The 15,416-nt window shown below is 47.6% G+C and overlaps 1 pseudogene; it reads left to right on the forward strand.

The window, feature by feature from the left end:
* Positions 1-1,080: 1,080 nt before the first annotated feature.
* Positions 1,081-15,162, forward strand: LOC140454403 (beta-1,3-galactosyl-O-glycosyl-glycoprotein beta-1,6-N-acetylglucosaminyltransferase 3-like; annotated as a pseudogene).
* The last annotated feature ends 254 nt before the right edge of the window (positions 15,163-15,416 follow it).

Genomic DNA, 15,416 nt, shown 5'->3' on the forward strand with positions numbered 1-15,416 from the left:
TCCTTTACTTCACCCGGGCGACACCAGTGCAGGAACGGTCGGAGAGAAGCAGAGACCGGGGAAGGAAACGCCTGTAACCAGGCAGGCAGACAGGAGGGAGGTGAGCCTGGACTCCGACAGAGAAACAACGGAACATTGGCTGGGTTTCATCCAGAGGAGGGCGGGAGGAGTTACTGAGAGAGACAGGGAGAGGAGGTAGTGAGAGAGGGAGAGAGGAGTTACCGAGAGAGAGAGTTACCGAGAGAGGGAGGAGTTACTGAGGGACAGAGAAAGAGAGAGAGGAGTTAATGTGTGTGTGTGAGAGAGAGAGGAGTTACAGAGAGAGAGGAACGAGATAGAGGAGTTACTGAGGGAGAGGGATGAGTTAGTGGAGGAGAGGGATTATAGAGGGAGAGGGGTTATAGAGGGAGAGGGATTACAGAGGGTTAACGGAGAGAGGGAGAGGTATTCCAGAGGGAGAGCAGTTCCGGGGGGAGAGGGAGTGAAAGTCGGAGTCATTCGTTGAATCTTGGGGAAAAGGAAAGACAAGAGTCTAACAAGGAGAGGGGACTGGCTGCTGCGACCTCTCCAGCAAATTGCAGCCACTCCTTGCCCACGGCCTGGTGGAGGCAGTGCTGTCCAGCACAGAGAGCATCCATTCTGCATTTGCCTATCGCCTATAGGCTGGGGACACTGCCCTCTGGGAAGCGCTGTGCCCAAGCTGAGCCAGCGTTGTACCCGCTGGTCGTGCCTCAGATCAGCGATGTGTGTGCTCAGTGTGGTCTTGTTGTGCCAAAGGATGCTGGTCCAGAGAGGAGGGGACCGGCTGACCCTCAGGCTGGTGAAACCAGGCGCCAGTCCAATGCAGGAACACCTCCTCCTGGTCGAGGAGAACTCCACCTGCTGGCAGATCATCCAGGGGGACAGGCAGGAGGTGGAAAGGGCCCTCCTCAACTCCATTACTATCTCCCTCAAGCACCAGGCCGTCACTGAGGGAGATTTCTGAACATGACCCGAAATTGCAGATCGATTGTGAGGGCCCGTAAGTATATCACTGTCCCCCTGAGCCCTGAGGAGTAACACTTCCCCTTGGCTTACTCCATGGTCATCCACCAGAGCATTGAGATGTTCGAGAGGCTTCTACGGAGCATTTACGCCCCACAGAATGTCTACTGTGTCCACGTGGACCGCAAATCCCCGAGTCAATTTCATGCGGCCGTTCGGGCCATCGCTTCGTGTTTCCACAATGTCTTTGTCGCAGCCAAGCTGGAGTGGGTCACCTATGCTGGCTGGAGCAGAGTTCAGGCAGATCTCAACTGCATGAAGGAGCTGCTGGAGAGCCCTGTTCCCTGAAGGTACTTCATCAACGTGTGTGGCCAAGACTTCCCCCTGAAGACCAACCGGGAGATAGTCCGCAGCCTCAGAGCTCTGAACGGCTCCAATGTGATTGAGTCGGATCCTGCACCCAGGTTCAAAAAGGTAACCGCCTTCCTGTCTGCTGGGCCTCTCTCCATCCAAGTGTTTTCCATCCTCCCTCCCTCTCTCTCCCCCCTCCAGTTCTTCACTCCTGCCTGTTACAAAGGGGTAACGGAAGGGTAAACCCTTTGTAACCCCTCTACCCCTATAACCCCTCTCCCTTTTGTAATCCCTCTCCTCCACTAACTCCTCTCTGTAACAAAGAGAAACAGGGTTGTTAGAACAGTTCAATTGCATGGAGGGAGGTTCAGAATGTACAAAGGAATATAGGCGGAGTTGGAGAGTTGAGCTGCAAACAGAATAGAAGGGCAATTGACGTTTCAGGTCGGAAACTTGCATCAGAACCCGGGGCGAGGAAGGGGCTGCAGAATGGGGGTGTGGGACTGGGGAAAGGTAGGTGGGATGGCAATTGGTGGATGCAGGGAGAAGGTGGCTGTGATTGGACAGTGGGTGGGGTGGAGCAGATGGGTGGAAGGGAACATGGTCAGGTGAAAGGGATGGGGTAGAAAGAGGAGGCTGAGCCTGGGATAAGGAGGGATATAGACTGATTACAAGAGTATACAGGAATGTAGGTAGGTTAAGAGTGTAGGAGAAAGTGAGGACTACAGATACTGGAGATCAGAGTCAGGTGTGTGGCACTGGAAAAGCACAGCGGGTCAGGCAGCATCTGAAGAATCAATGTTTCGGACATAAGCCCTTCATCAGGAATGAGGTTTGTGGACCAGGAGGCCAAGAGATAAGTGGGATGGGTGTGGGGCTGGGGGTGGGAGGTAGCTGGGAATGTGATAGATGAAGGTATCGGTAGGGGGGCGGGGGGGGGGGTTGTGGAAGGTCAAGCGGACAGGTGGGAAGGAAGATGGACCAGTCAGGAGGGTGGTGCTAAGTTGGAGACTTGGGACTGCGAGAAGGTGAGGTGGGGAAATGATGAAACTAGTGAAATCAACATTGCAACCAGACAGATCAGGGTTCCAAGGTGGAATATCCAAGCATCAGGACCTGCATTCCCTTGGTGGGAGGGGGAGTTAGTGTTCCGCCACGGGGTGGTGGGGTTGGTTGGTGTGGGTGTCCCAGAGATGTTCTCTGAAACAATCCGCAAGTAAGAGTTCTGTCTCCCCGATGTAGAAGACACCACATTGGGTACAATGGATGCAGTAGATGACATTGGTGGAGGTACAAGTATGTTTGTCAGATGTGGAAGGATCCTTTGGAGCCTTGGACGGAGGTGAGGTGGGGGGGGGGGGGGAGGTGTGGGTGCAGGTTTTGCACTTTTCAGAGGCCAGGGAAGGTGGGTTGGTGAGGGGTGTGGATCTGACAAGGGAGTTGCAGAGGGAACAGTCTCTGAAATGCAGATGGACTGCAGAGGGAAATATGTCCCTAATGGTGCAGTCTGTTTGTAAGTGGCAGAAGTGGTGGAGGATAATGCAATGTGTCCGGATGTTGGTGGGGTAGAAGGTGAGGACCAAGGGGTTCTGTCCCTGTTGCGTTGGGAGGGGTGTGGTTCAAGGGTGAAGGTACAGGAAATGAAGCAGATGCACTGGAGGGCATTGTCAACCATGTGGGAGAGGAAGTTGTAGTTTTTGGAGGTAGGACACCATCTGGGATGTTCTGTGGTGGAATTGGTCCTCCTGGGAACAGATGCAGCAGAGGCAGAGAAATTGGGAATAAGGGATAGTGTTTTTACAGGGTCAGGGTGGGAGGAGGTGTATTCCAGGTAGCTGTGGGAGTTGGTGGGTTTGTAGTAGATGTCCACGGTTAGTCGGTTGCCAGAGATGGAGAGGTCCAGGAAGGGGAAGGAGGTGTCCGAGATTGTCCGGGTGAATTTGAGGTCAGGTTGGAAGGTGTTGGCAGAATTAGAATTAATGAACTTTTCAACCACCTCATGCAAATACGAGGTAGTGCCAATCCAGTCATCAATGTAGTGGAGGAAAAGGTGGGGAATGGTGCTGATGGATGAAGAGGCAGGCATATTTGGGGCCTATGTGGGTGCTTATGGCGACCCCTGAAGAGTTAAGAGTGAACAAAAAAAAATGTAAGTTTGGTTCAGAGCATGTAAAGGATTATTCTGAGATTGATAGTGAAATAGTCTCACAAACTTGATTGAGTTTTTTGAAGTAATAAAGAGGATTGATGAGGGCAGAGCGGTAAATGTGATCTATATGGATTTCAGTAAGGTATTCGACAAGGTTCCCCATGGGACACTGATCAGCAAGGTTGGATCTCATGGAATACAGGGAGAACTAGCCATTTGGATACAGAACTGGCTCAAAAGGTAGAAGACAGAGGGTGGTGATGGAGGATTGTTTTTCAGACTGGAGACCTGTGACCAGTGGAGTGCCATAAGGATCGGTGCTGGGCCCTCTACTTTTTGTCATTTACATAAATGATTTGGATGCAAGCGTAAGACGTACAGTTAGTAAGTTTGCAGATGACACCAAAATTGAAGGTGTCGTGGACAGCAAAGAGGGTTACCTCAGATTACAACAGGATCTGGACCAGATGGGCTGAGAAGTGGCAGATGGAGTTTAATTCAGATAAATGCGAGGTGCTGCATTTTGGGAAAGCAAATCTTAGCAGGACTTATACACTTAATGGTAAGGTCCTAGGGAGTGTTGCTGAACAGAGACCTTGGAGTGCAGGTTCATAGCTCCTTGAAAGTGGTGTCGCAGGTAGATAGGATAGTGAAAGCAATGTTTGGTATACGCTCCTTTATTGATCAGACTCTGGAGTACAGGAGTTGGGAGGTCATGTTGCGGCTGTACAGGACATTGGTAAGGCCACTGTCGTAATATTGTGTGTAATTCTGGTCTCTTTCCTTTTGGAAAGATGTTGTGAAACTTGAAAGGATTCCAAAATGATTTACAAGGATGTTGCCAGGGTTGGAGGATTTGAGCGATAGGGAGAGGTGGAACAGGCTGAGGTGGTTTTCTCTGGAATGTTGGAGGCTGAGGGGTAACCTTATAGAGGTTTACAAAATTATGAGGGGCATGGATAGGATAAATAGACAAAGTCTTTTCCCTGGGGTCAGGGAGTCCAGAACTAGAGGGCATAGGTTTCGGGTGAGAGGGGATAGATATAAAAGAGACCTAAGGGGCAACGTTTTCACGCAGAGGGTGGTACGTGTATGGAATGAGCTGCCAGAGGATGTGGTGGAGGCTGGTACAATTGCAACATTTAAGAGGCATTTGGATGGGTATATGAAGAGGAAGGGTTTGGAGGGATATGGGCCAGGTGCTGGCAGGTGGAACTGGATTGGGTCGGGATATCTGGTCGGACCGAAGGATCTGTTTCCATGCTGTACATCTCTGACTGTAAGTGGGTACTGCAGATGCTGGAGATTACAGTCAAGATTAGAGCAGTGTTGGAAAAGCACAGCAGGTCAGGCAGCATCAGAGGAGCAGGAAACCCCAACATCAGGAATAACTTCCCAGAGACCATTATCCAGTCACCAACTCACCATTTTGTTTACACATGGAGTCCTTGACACGGATCCAGCTTCCTCAGAGCCAGCTCAGAGTGAACAGAACATCTGATCATCCTGTTTATTTTTTTTTCAGAAGCAGCCTCAGGAGTAGCAATCAAAGTCGTCCCCAGGTGTAGGTAGGCCCAGGCAGCAGCAGCAGGGGTGCAGGCGAGGTCCAGGCTTCAGTCGGAGGAGCAGGCCCAGACTGTAGCAGCAGTGGTAGTAGTAGCTGCCTGTACAGCTGAGCACAGCTTCAAATTAACAGAAATAAGCAGAAAGAAACCCCAGAAAACAATCACAACAAACCATGAAAAAAAATTAAAAATAAACTCCTCCTCAGTAGGAAGACACCAACAGCAGCACATAAGACACACTGAGGCTGTTTTGAAGTCACTCTCCTCAAGAGGATTGAAGAGTCCTTCATATGCTGATCCAGCTCCCCTAGAGCCAGCTCTCAGTGAGCAGATCCCTTGACATGCCTGTTTATTTTTCTTCCACTTCCACCCGATAGCAGTCATGCTTATTTTTCCCTAGTACCCATGTCAAGTGTGTTGGTGTTTTTCACTGCATCTGACAAATGTGTAAATCTTAAATTTATGTGGGAAATAGAACTCACTCACTTCATTAATTTCAGTCCAAGACAAGATCTGCAGCAGCAGTATCATCAGATATACTCTTGCAAGAGTGGTGTCTACAAGGTAGGCACACAGTACAAAACCTTGATACAATTCATTTCCCTTTCCCTCCTCCCACTACTCTAAACCCAGTGCCCATTCCTCTTGTTTATCTCTTGCCTTATCTGGCCTTGTGCGTAACAGTACAGGTTTTGCTTGGCCATTTCACCACATCCCTCTGTGGTCTATTGTTAGCGTATATATCCTCCTTCACTGCAATCTGCTTCCTTGCTTGCTAAAGCAACATTTCCTCTCATTCTTCGTTCACACTGAGCCTTATGACCTCTTGATTGTGGTTTTTGTTTTTGCAGAAGCGGGAACCAGATGCTTATAACTGTTTGTACAAGTATATCTAGCTTAACCTACACTCCCCTTCCTCTTTCATGATTCAGCTTTGTGATTTTCGCAGACAACATTAATAATTGCTCCTCACAATTTATATTCCATCACCAGGAAGAAAGGAAACAGACAGTCCTGTTTATTTATATTTTATTAAACAATTCACAGTTTATACAAACAATTACATTTACAGCTGTATACAGAGAAACAGCAATTTTACAAGGGAGGGGAATGACAAAGCCAAGCCCTAAACCCTGACATTCAACCGGTTTTCAGGGAAAGGAGGACAAACCTCAAATCCCTGTTTCAATCATTACAAACAGTAACAATGACATTCATACATATAAGACAGTCCACTTGTGCAATAAACAGTACATACAATACAGACCCCCCAAAATCCCAGCAAGTCTTCTCCCCACCCCACCCCAATCCCTCCCACCTTCTGGCCACTCTAAGGCAGCACGCCCCTACGTACCTTCCAGCTCTCGATCCGCCCTGACACACCTTACGACTGGGGCAGCAGCGCTGAGGACTGCTTCTGGCTCTCTGTCTGCCCCTATGCACCTTCTGGCTCTTGGCTGCTCTGAGACACCTTCCGACCACGTCTAGGACAGCCCATCCAGATTACCCCTTCTCAGGACAACTGCACTCAGAATGGCCTACTCATCTACTGGCTCTCGGGGCAACTGGCATCAGGGTGGCCTACCCACCCTCTGGTTCTCAGGGTGACAGCTTTCAGGACAACCCATGAACATCCCAGTTCACAGTAAGGCCTGCAGACCCAGGGACACACAAGACAGTGCAGGTGATAAGCCCAACAAGAAACACAATAGAGTTAATTGTGAAAAAACAGAGTCCTTTCTGGTACACAGAGACCAAATATACAGTCGTCAAAAAAAATAGAGTTCTCAGGAACAGAGTCTACTCCAGTTTACAACATGTGTTGTCAGAAATAGAGTCCACTGCTAAAAACAAGGTCTACAACCAAGGGCAGAGTCCACTCCCAAAGGCAGCAAATGCACACCCCACAGCACACAGGTGTTCAGTCTCCATGGAGTCCTGGCACATCCTTGGAGAGCCAGGCCCACTCACAGGAACACAGTACATTGTAAAGGTGGTTAACTCACAGGGGTTTTGGTCCACTCCTGAAGGGAAGGTCTTCTCCCAAACTCCAGGATACAGCAAGTGCTCACCTTCCAGCACACACACAGATGTTCAATCTTCAGAGGCCCAGTCTCAGAGCTAGACCTCCCCATAGGAACAGCTCCTCTGGTAAAATGTATGTCTTCCACAAGGGCCAAGTCCAAACAGTGAGGACACATACAAAAAACAAAGAAAACTAGAGTCCAAGGGCTAAGCCCTACCACAAAATTAACATTGTCCTTTTCTCAAAAGTGAAGAAAAGAGTAACACACAGACTATAACCAGTCAGTGAAACAACAGTCCCCTAATGAGAACAGAGTTACACCTGAAACACAGTATGTGCATCAGGAGTTTAACAATCAGTCCTCCCTAAAGGAATACCAGTTAACAAACTGGCTAAATAATTCAGCCAGTTCAGGAATCAGGTTTCCCCCACACAAAAAACAAGCAGAAACCAACAGAAACACACTGATTGTGACCCAGCCAGCACAGTCAGTCCCCTAAATTGAGAAGACCGCTGAATCTCCCGTTAATAAATTTTATTAAACAGTTACAAAACAGTTTACAAAAACAGTTAACATTTACAACTGTATACAAGAGACAGCAATTTTACAAGGGAAAGGAGCATTCCCCGTTTCTTTTTTTATTTTATTAAACAAATACAAAAAAGAGGTTACTGCACAACAGTTAACATTTACATCTGCATACATCAGCAATTTTACAAGGGAGAGGAGCAGCAAAGCTAGGCCTCAAGGACTGTCCGCCCCAGTACCCACCTGGGGTGACAGCGCTGAGGACAGCTACCCACCTTCTGGCTCTCGGTCTGTCCCTACATACCATTGGGCTCTCACCCACCCCGATGGGCCATCTGGCCAGTGGGCTATCCTGGCACACCTTTCGGCCACCTCTAGGACAGCCTGTCCCCTTCCCTGGGACGACAGCGTGCAGGGCAGCCCACAAGCCTTCTGGATCTCAGCCCGCCCCTACACGCTTTCTGGCTCTTGGCTGCTCTGACACAGCTTTCGACCACCTCTAGGACAGCCCGTCCCGATTACCCCTTTTCGGGATGACGGTGCTCAGAATGGTCTACCCACCATCTAGCTCTCGGAGAGACTGTCATCAGGGTGGCCTACCCACCCTCTGGCTTTCGGGACAGCCTACCAACCTTCAGGTTCACAGGATGGCCTACCCACTCGCCGGCTCTCGGGGTGACAGCTTTCAGGACGACCCACGAGCCTCCCAGCTCACAGTAAGACCTGCCAGACCCAGGGACATGCAAGACAGTGCAGGTGATAAGCCCAACAAACCATATGACAGTTAATTACCATCAAACAGAGTCCTTTCTAGTCCAGAGTCCATTAGTACAGACATTTTTCTTCAAAATGTAGAGTCCATTTCCAGGCCTGAGGGGTGGAGAGAATGCCATACAAGGCCTTGATGAGACCACATCAGAATCAGTCTGTACATTTTTCTCTCATTTAAAACAGCAAGTTTCACCTGCCTTTTTCCTAGGATGAAGGGTTTATCTTATGAAGGAAGGTTGAACAAATTGGCTTTTACACATTTAAGTTTGGGAATCTGAGAGATCTTTTTGAAATGTATAAATTTCTCTGAGGGGACATGATAAGGTAGTTGATGGGACATTGCTTTCTCTTGTAGGTTTGACAAGATGTTCTGTAGAATAAGATATCGTCAGAGTCCTACAGCACCGAAACATACCCTTTCGTCCAACTCATCCATGCCAACCAGGTATCCTAATTGGAACTAGTCCCATTATCCTGTGTTTGGTCCATATCCCTCTAAACTTGTCCTATTTATGTTGTCTGTTAAATCTTGTAATTGTACCCACTACAACAATTCTTTTTGGCAACTTGCTCCGTATTTGCACCACCCTCAGGTCTCACCTTAAACCTATGCCCTCTGGGTTTGGACTCCCCCATCCTGGGGCTATTCACTTTTATTTATTTCCCCCACAATTTTATAAACCTCTATATGGTCACCCTTTACCCTCCAATACTCCAGTGAGAAAAGTCATAGCCTATCTAGCCTCTCCTTATAACTAAAACCCTGCAGTCTTGGCAACATCTTTATAAATCTATTCTGCATCCTTTGCAGTTTAACAACACCCTTCCAACAGCAGGCCGATCACAAATTTACCCAGTACTCCAAAAGTGGCCTCACCAATGCCTTGCAGAATTATTTTCCCCTGAGAGGGCTGTTGCACTGTGTAAATCTCTTCTGTACGAAGTTGTGAAGGCTGAGTTGATGAAGTTATAAAAGGGTGAGCAAGTGACCTTTTTTTAAAAAAAGATAAGGACCCCGGGGCAACCGATAGAAATGTGGAATTGAAATTGCAACCAGAAGAGCAGTGATCTTCTTGAATGGTGGAGCAGACTTGAAGGGACGAATCGCTGACTTTTGCTATGATATTGGTGGAGACAGGTTATGCCTTAGTTCAAGTAAAGAGGAGGGAGTTTTCTGACCACTCAGCTAAGGGCTTTGGTGTCCCTCCTGATAACATGAACCTTGAAGTTAATCTCCCTCTGCGCCAGTCACAGAATTAAAGAATTCTTGCGGAAGGATGCCATTCAGCCCATCGTGTATGTCATTATTCCACATCTAGTATCAATTTCCTGCATTTCCATACTCAACTCTGGCAACATCCTTGTAAATCTTTTCTGAACCTTTTCAAGTTTCACAACATCCTTCCTATCGCAGGGAGACCAGAATTGCATGCTGTATTCCAGAAATTGCCAAACCAATGTCCTGTTCAGCCACAGCATGACCTCCCCAATCCTACACACAATGCACTGACCAATAATGGCAAGCGTAGCAAACGACTTCTTCACTACCCTATCTATCTGCGACTCCTTTTTCAAGAAACTATGAATCTGTATTCCACGATCCCTTGTTTCATCATCACTTCCCAGACTTTACCATGAAGTGTATTATTCCTGCCCTGATTTGCCAAACCAAAATATAGCACCTCACATTTATCGACATGAGACTCCATCTGGCACTCCCGGCCTATCAGCCCATCTGATCAAGATCCCGTTGTACTCGGAGGTTGACCTCATTGAAATGGACAGGATTAAGGGGCTTGACTGGGTAAATGCTGAAAGGATGGTTCTCCTCATGGGAGAGTCCAGGTCCGGGGGGGGAGGGTATTGTCTCAGAATAAAGGGGCACCAGTTTGAGACTGAGATGAGGTGGAATTTCCTCTCTCAGAAGGTTGTGAATCTTTGGAATTCCTTGCCACAGAGAGCTGTCCTTGTATATATTTAAGGCTCAGATGGATAGATTCTTGCTCAGTTGGGGAATTAAACGTTACGGGGATAGGGCAAGAACATGGACTTGAGGAATGTTGAATCAGCCACGATCCGAGTGAAGCTGGCTTGAGGGACCAAATGGCCGACTCCTGTCCCGACTTGTTAATGGTCTTAAATTTACTGATGAAACTGTTCAAAGATGTTATCGCACAACTCTGGAACAGAAGCGACTTGAATCTGGGTCTCTGAGGCTCACACCGCATGGATCCTAGTTTACTTTATATCATGCACTTGACATTGATGCTGGTAGTTACGGCTGCAATTCGCACCAACCTGCCTTAGATCAAATTAATGAAGCGAAGCCAGTGCAGGGTTTCAAAAGATAAGTCTCCAACCTCGCATCATGCATTGATGAAGTAGCTGAGAATTTGGATGCAGAGAATGTTGTCTGAACTGGATTCAATGAAGTGTTTCACTAGGCACTAGATAAAAATGGCTGGACAACAAAATTGACAACACAAGCCCTGATTCATGGATTTTGTTTTGGACGAGAGGTTGGTAGGTGGGAATGATCCACACAGCTGGGACATTTTAAATATCAAGACCCGAAGCAGGAGAAGATGATTTGGCCCTCCATGAGGCCCACCATATTATGTGATCCTGGCTAATCCTTATCTCAATGCCATACTAACACTTTCTCCCATGCCTTTGATGCTTTTGAAACGTAAATATTTGTTAATCGCATTCTTGGATATATTCAATGACTCAAATTCCACGGCTTTCTGTGGTACAGAATTCCATAATTTCGCTATCCTATAAGTTAAGAAATGTTTCTGCATCTCAGCTCTAAATAGACGACTGCTTTTATTCAATATGTCAGTGATATCAATCTTGGAGTATGTGGCAAAATGCCCATATTCGGGGCAATGATAAACCTGGAGGATTGGCAAATGGTGAGGATGATGTGAATTGTCCAGAGTCACCACAGTGAACAGACAGCATCCAGTCAGAGGTGAATACAGAAGAGTGTAAGGTGATATGTTTTGGGAGAAGGATGTGGAGAGGTAATAGAAATGTAATGGCACAATCGTAAAGAGTGCGCAGGATGAGAGGGATCTGGCGATAAACATTCATCAACATTAGAAGATGGAGGAGGCCGTAAGAGGGTAGAAAAGCAGAAGGCTTCATAAATAGAGGCATTGATGCCAATAAATGGGTGAGTTATGCTGCATGTCGAATTGGTTTAGCCCCAGTTGGATTGTTGTAGTCATTTCCAGTGACTATAAAACGATGTGAGGGCCCTCAGGACAGGGAGGAGAGTTCGCAGAATGGTGCCAGGGTTTAAGTTGGATGGCTCAGTTGGAAAGGTCAACGATGCTCCCATTGGAACAAAGGAGATTGGGGTGAGGTTTATTCAATGGGTACAGGGTGAGCACTCAGTAATGAAGACAAGGAAATATACGTCACTGTTCACTGATTGTACAAGTGCAATGGAATGCAGATATAAGATTTTGGGTTAGAGGCATGGTGGGGAGATCTGAGGAATTGAAATGCAAATGAAGCCTAAACTACATTTGTATGAGACGATGGCAAGTTTTGATGTAAGGTGGATAAAAAAAGATCTGTTCCCATACATACAAGGAACAAGAGTAGGCTATTGGCCCTTTTGATCCTGTTCCACCATCTACATTCCTGCATACCATCGACAATCTATCCTCCCCATGGTAACCAAGGATCCATATCTCCCATGCATGATGCTACAAGGACCGAGGATAAAAGATATCTTTTGGTACAATGTAAATAAAGTGTCTTGTGTCTTGCGGAAGGGGTGGCACGGTGGCTCAGTGGTTAGCACTGTTGCCTCACAGCGCCAAAGACCTGGGTTCGATTCCAGCCTTGGGCAACTGTCTGTGTGGAGTTTGCACATTCTCCCCATGTCTGCGTGGGTTTCCTCTGGGTGCTCTGGTTTCCTGCCACAGTCCAAAGATGTGCAGGTTAGGTGAATTTGTCATGCGAAATTGCCCATAGTGTTAGGTGCATTAGTCAGGAGTAAATATCAGGTAGGGTGATGCGTTGCTCTTCAGAGGATTGGTGTGGAATTGTTGGGCCAAATGGCCTGTTTCCATACTGTAGAGAATCTAATGTGTGGTGTCCTTCACTCTGAGGGAGGAGCTTTGGATTCAAGTCCTATTCCAGGAGTTGATGGCCATAGGAAGGTGTCTTCATTGCTATTGTGAGACTCTCAAGGGTATGGGCCAAGTTCTACAAAATGGGATGAGAATAGCTTGGAGCTTGTCTTTTTGACCAGTGCAGACACGATGGGCTGAAGGGCAACTTATTATTTTGGTGCTCTAAACCTCAATAACCAGAAAGCACGGAGTCATAACATCATACAGTATGGAACAGACCCTTCAGTTCAACCTGTCTGCGCTGACCAGTCATCCCGATCTGACTGAGTCCCATTTGCCAGCCTTTGGCACACATCTTTCTATTCCTAGTCATGTACACACCTAGATGCCTTTTAAAGATTGTCATTGTACCAGCCGCCTCCACCACCTCTTGGTAGCTCATTCCAGGCACACATCACCCACTGCATGAAAAAGTAACCCCTCAGGTCTTTCCCCTCTCACCTTAAACCTATGCTCCTAGTTCTGGACGCCCCCACCGTTGGGAAAAGACCTTTCGCTATACAGCCAACCTGGAAGGAATCAAAATGGGGCAAGAACAGAAAAGGAGGTCAGCTCAACAATTCTGAGCAGCAATAGAAAAGTGCAGCCAAGCACGTACGCAAGCTAGCTAGCTTACTGAAACTGGCTCCCATTAAGTGAGAAGGCAGGAAGACCGAAACAACACTCAACAGGTGTTGTAGAAGTTTAAGGTCAATGATCTAATGCTAAACGTCACGTACCTAGATCAGGATCTGATTGATCATTTGTGTTGCTAAGGCTTGGAATCAAAATGTAATGCGTGAAAGGGGAACGCTGATTTGTCTGTAAAAGTGTGATTGCAACTGCCTGTTTCAGACTCTCCAGGCAAGGGTGGGCTTTGACCCGGCTGGTTGAGTCTTCTTGCATGTATGTGATAAAGGAAGCTGTGTGAAGTGTACTATCATCTGGCTGATTATTTCAACATCTATCCATGCTCCTCCTGATTTTATGAACTTCTGTAAGGATACCCCTCAGCGTCTGACCCTCCAGGGAAAATAGCCCCAGCCTATTCAACCTCTTACTGTAGCTCAAACCCTCCACTCTCGGCAACATCCTGGTAAATCTTTTCTGCACCCTCTCAAGTTTAACAACATCCTTTCTTTTGACGGGTGACCAGAATTGTATGCAGTATTTTAAAAGTGGCCTCACCAATGTCCTCTACAGACAATAGATCACACTTGGTAATGGCAAAGGCATATCAGAGATAGTCAAAGATACTCCTACTTATAGACAATAGGTGCAGGAGTAGGCCATTCAGCCCTTCGAGCCAGCACCACCATTCATTATGATCATGGCTCATCATCCACAATCAGTATCCTGTTCCTGCCTTATCCCAATAACCCTTGATTCCACTATCTTTCAGAGCTCTATCCATCTCTGTTACAGCTGCAACATTACATCCCAACTCCTATACTCAATGCACTGACCAATGAAGGTAAAGGTATCAAACACCTACTTCACCACCCTGTCTATCTGCAATGCAACTTTCAAAGATCGATATCCCTGCACACCATGACCTTCTCTCTAAGGCAAAAGCTCTGTGTTCAAGTCCCACTCCAGGAGTTGATGACCACAGGAAAGTGTCTCCATTGCACTGGTGAGGCATGAAAGGTGATGTTCCCAGTGCTGGAAAATGAGACTGGAGTAGCAATGAGCCTGTTTTGCTAGCGCAGTCACGATCGGCTGAAGGATCTATTTTTCGGGTGCTCTCAACCTTTATGACCAGCGGTCATAGTTTGAAGTCTATTTTTGGAGCCAGATCCACTGGGAGTGTTTGAGGATGGGTTTAATGTTTACTCAGCGAATGAGCATTGGGAGATGGTTTGGGAGGCAGGGATATGGGGAAATAGGCAGGTGACTGGCACTAGGCAATAAGAGTGAGAAAGGCCTGAGGGGCTGAATGGCCATGTTCTCCACTGTAAGGTGAGTAACTGAGAGAAGGAGTGTGCATGGATCTTGCTGGAGCTGGGGGCGAGGAGAGTGCAGAGGAGTTGGGTAGGGAAAAAGCCATAGGCGAAGTTGAAAAGCTATCATTTCTACTTTCTCGTCTCTCTCACTCTCTCTTGCGCTGGCAATAGAAACGTTGGCAATACCACCACGATACCCTCGACCAAGTCATCTTGACGGCGCAACTGAAAGACCAGCCGAACATCAGCACCTCCATCTTCGTGGGCAGTGCCTACTTCATGGCCTCCAGAAAGATTGTCAGCCATGTGTTTGACAGTGCCGAGATCCAGGCCTTCCTCAAGTGGTCGGAGGACACCTACAGCCCGGACGAGCATGTGTGGGCTACCCTGCACAGAATGCCCAATGTACCAGGCTCCATCCCGTACACCCAAGCAGCCACCAGGACTCTAGGCCGGGCAGTAAAGTGGTCCTTTGAGGCTGGTGACGTTGCGAGGGGTGCCCTATAACCTCCCTGCACGGGAAGGTATCGCCACTTGGTCTGTGTGTATGGGGCAGGAGATCTACATTGGGTGGTCCGTCAGAGATATTTCTTTGCAAATAAGTTTGACCCCAACATGGACAACACGGCAGTACAGTGCATGGAGGAATATCTCCGAAACAGGACACTTGGTAAAACTGGGGCTGGGTTAGAGGTTGGGACAGAGTAAACCTCGGTGATGGTGATAGGGGTGGTGGGTGAGACATCGGAAACACTGAGAGACTGGGCACTGTGAAACTGGGCACTGTGAGACTGTATACTATAACACTGGCTGCTGTGGAGGCCAGACACTGTGAAACTGCATGCTGTAACATAGCCACTGAAGCATGAGGCAGTGTGAAGCTGGGCACTATAGTGTTGGGCACTATGGAGATTGGATACCTTAATACTATCCACTGTAACACTGGGCGCTGTGAGACTTAG

This window comes from Chiloscyllium punctatum, chromosome 29 (assembly GCF_047496795.1).
Source record: "Chiloscyllium punctatum isolate Juve2018m chromosome 29, sChiPun1.3, whole genome shotgun sequence".
NCBI lineage: Eukaryota > Metazoa > Chordata > Chondrichthyes > Orectolobiformes > Hemiscylliidae > Chiloscyllium > Chiloscyllium punctatum.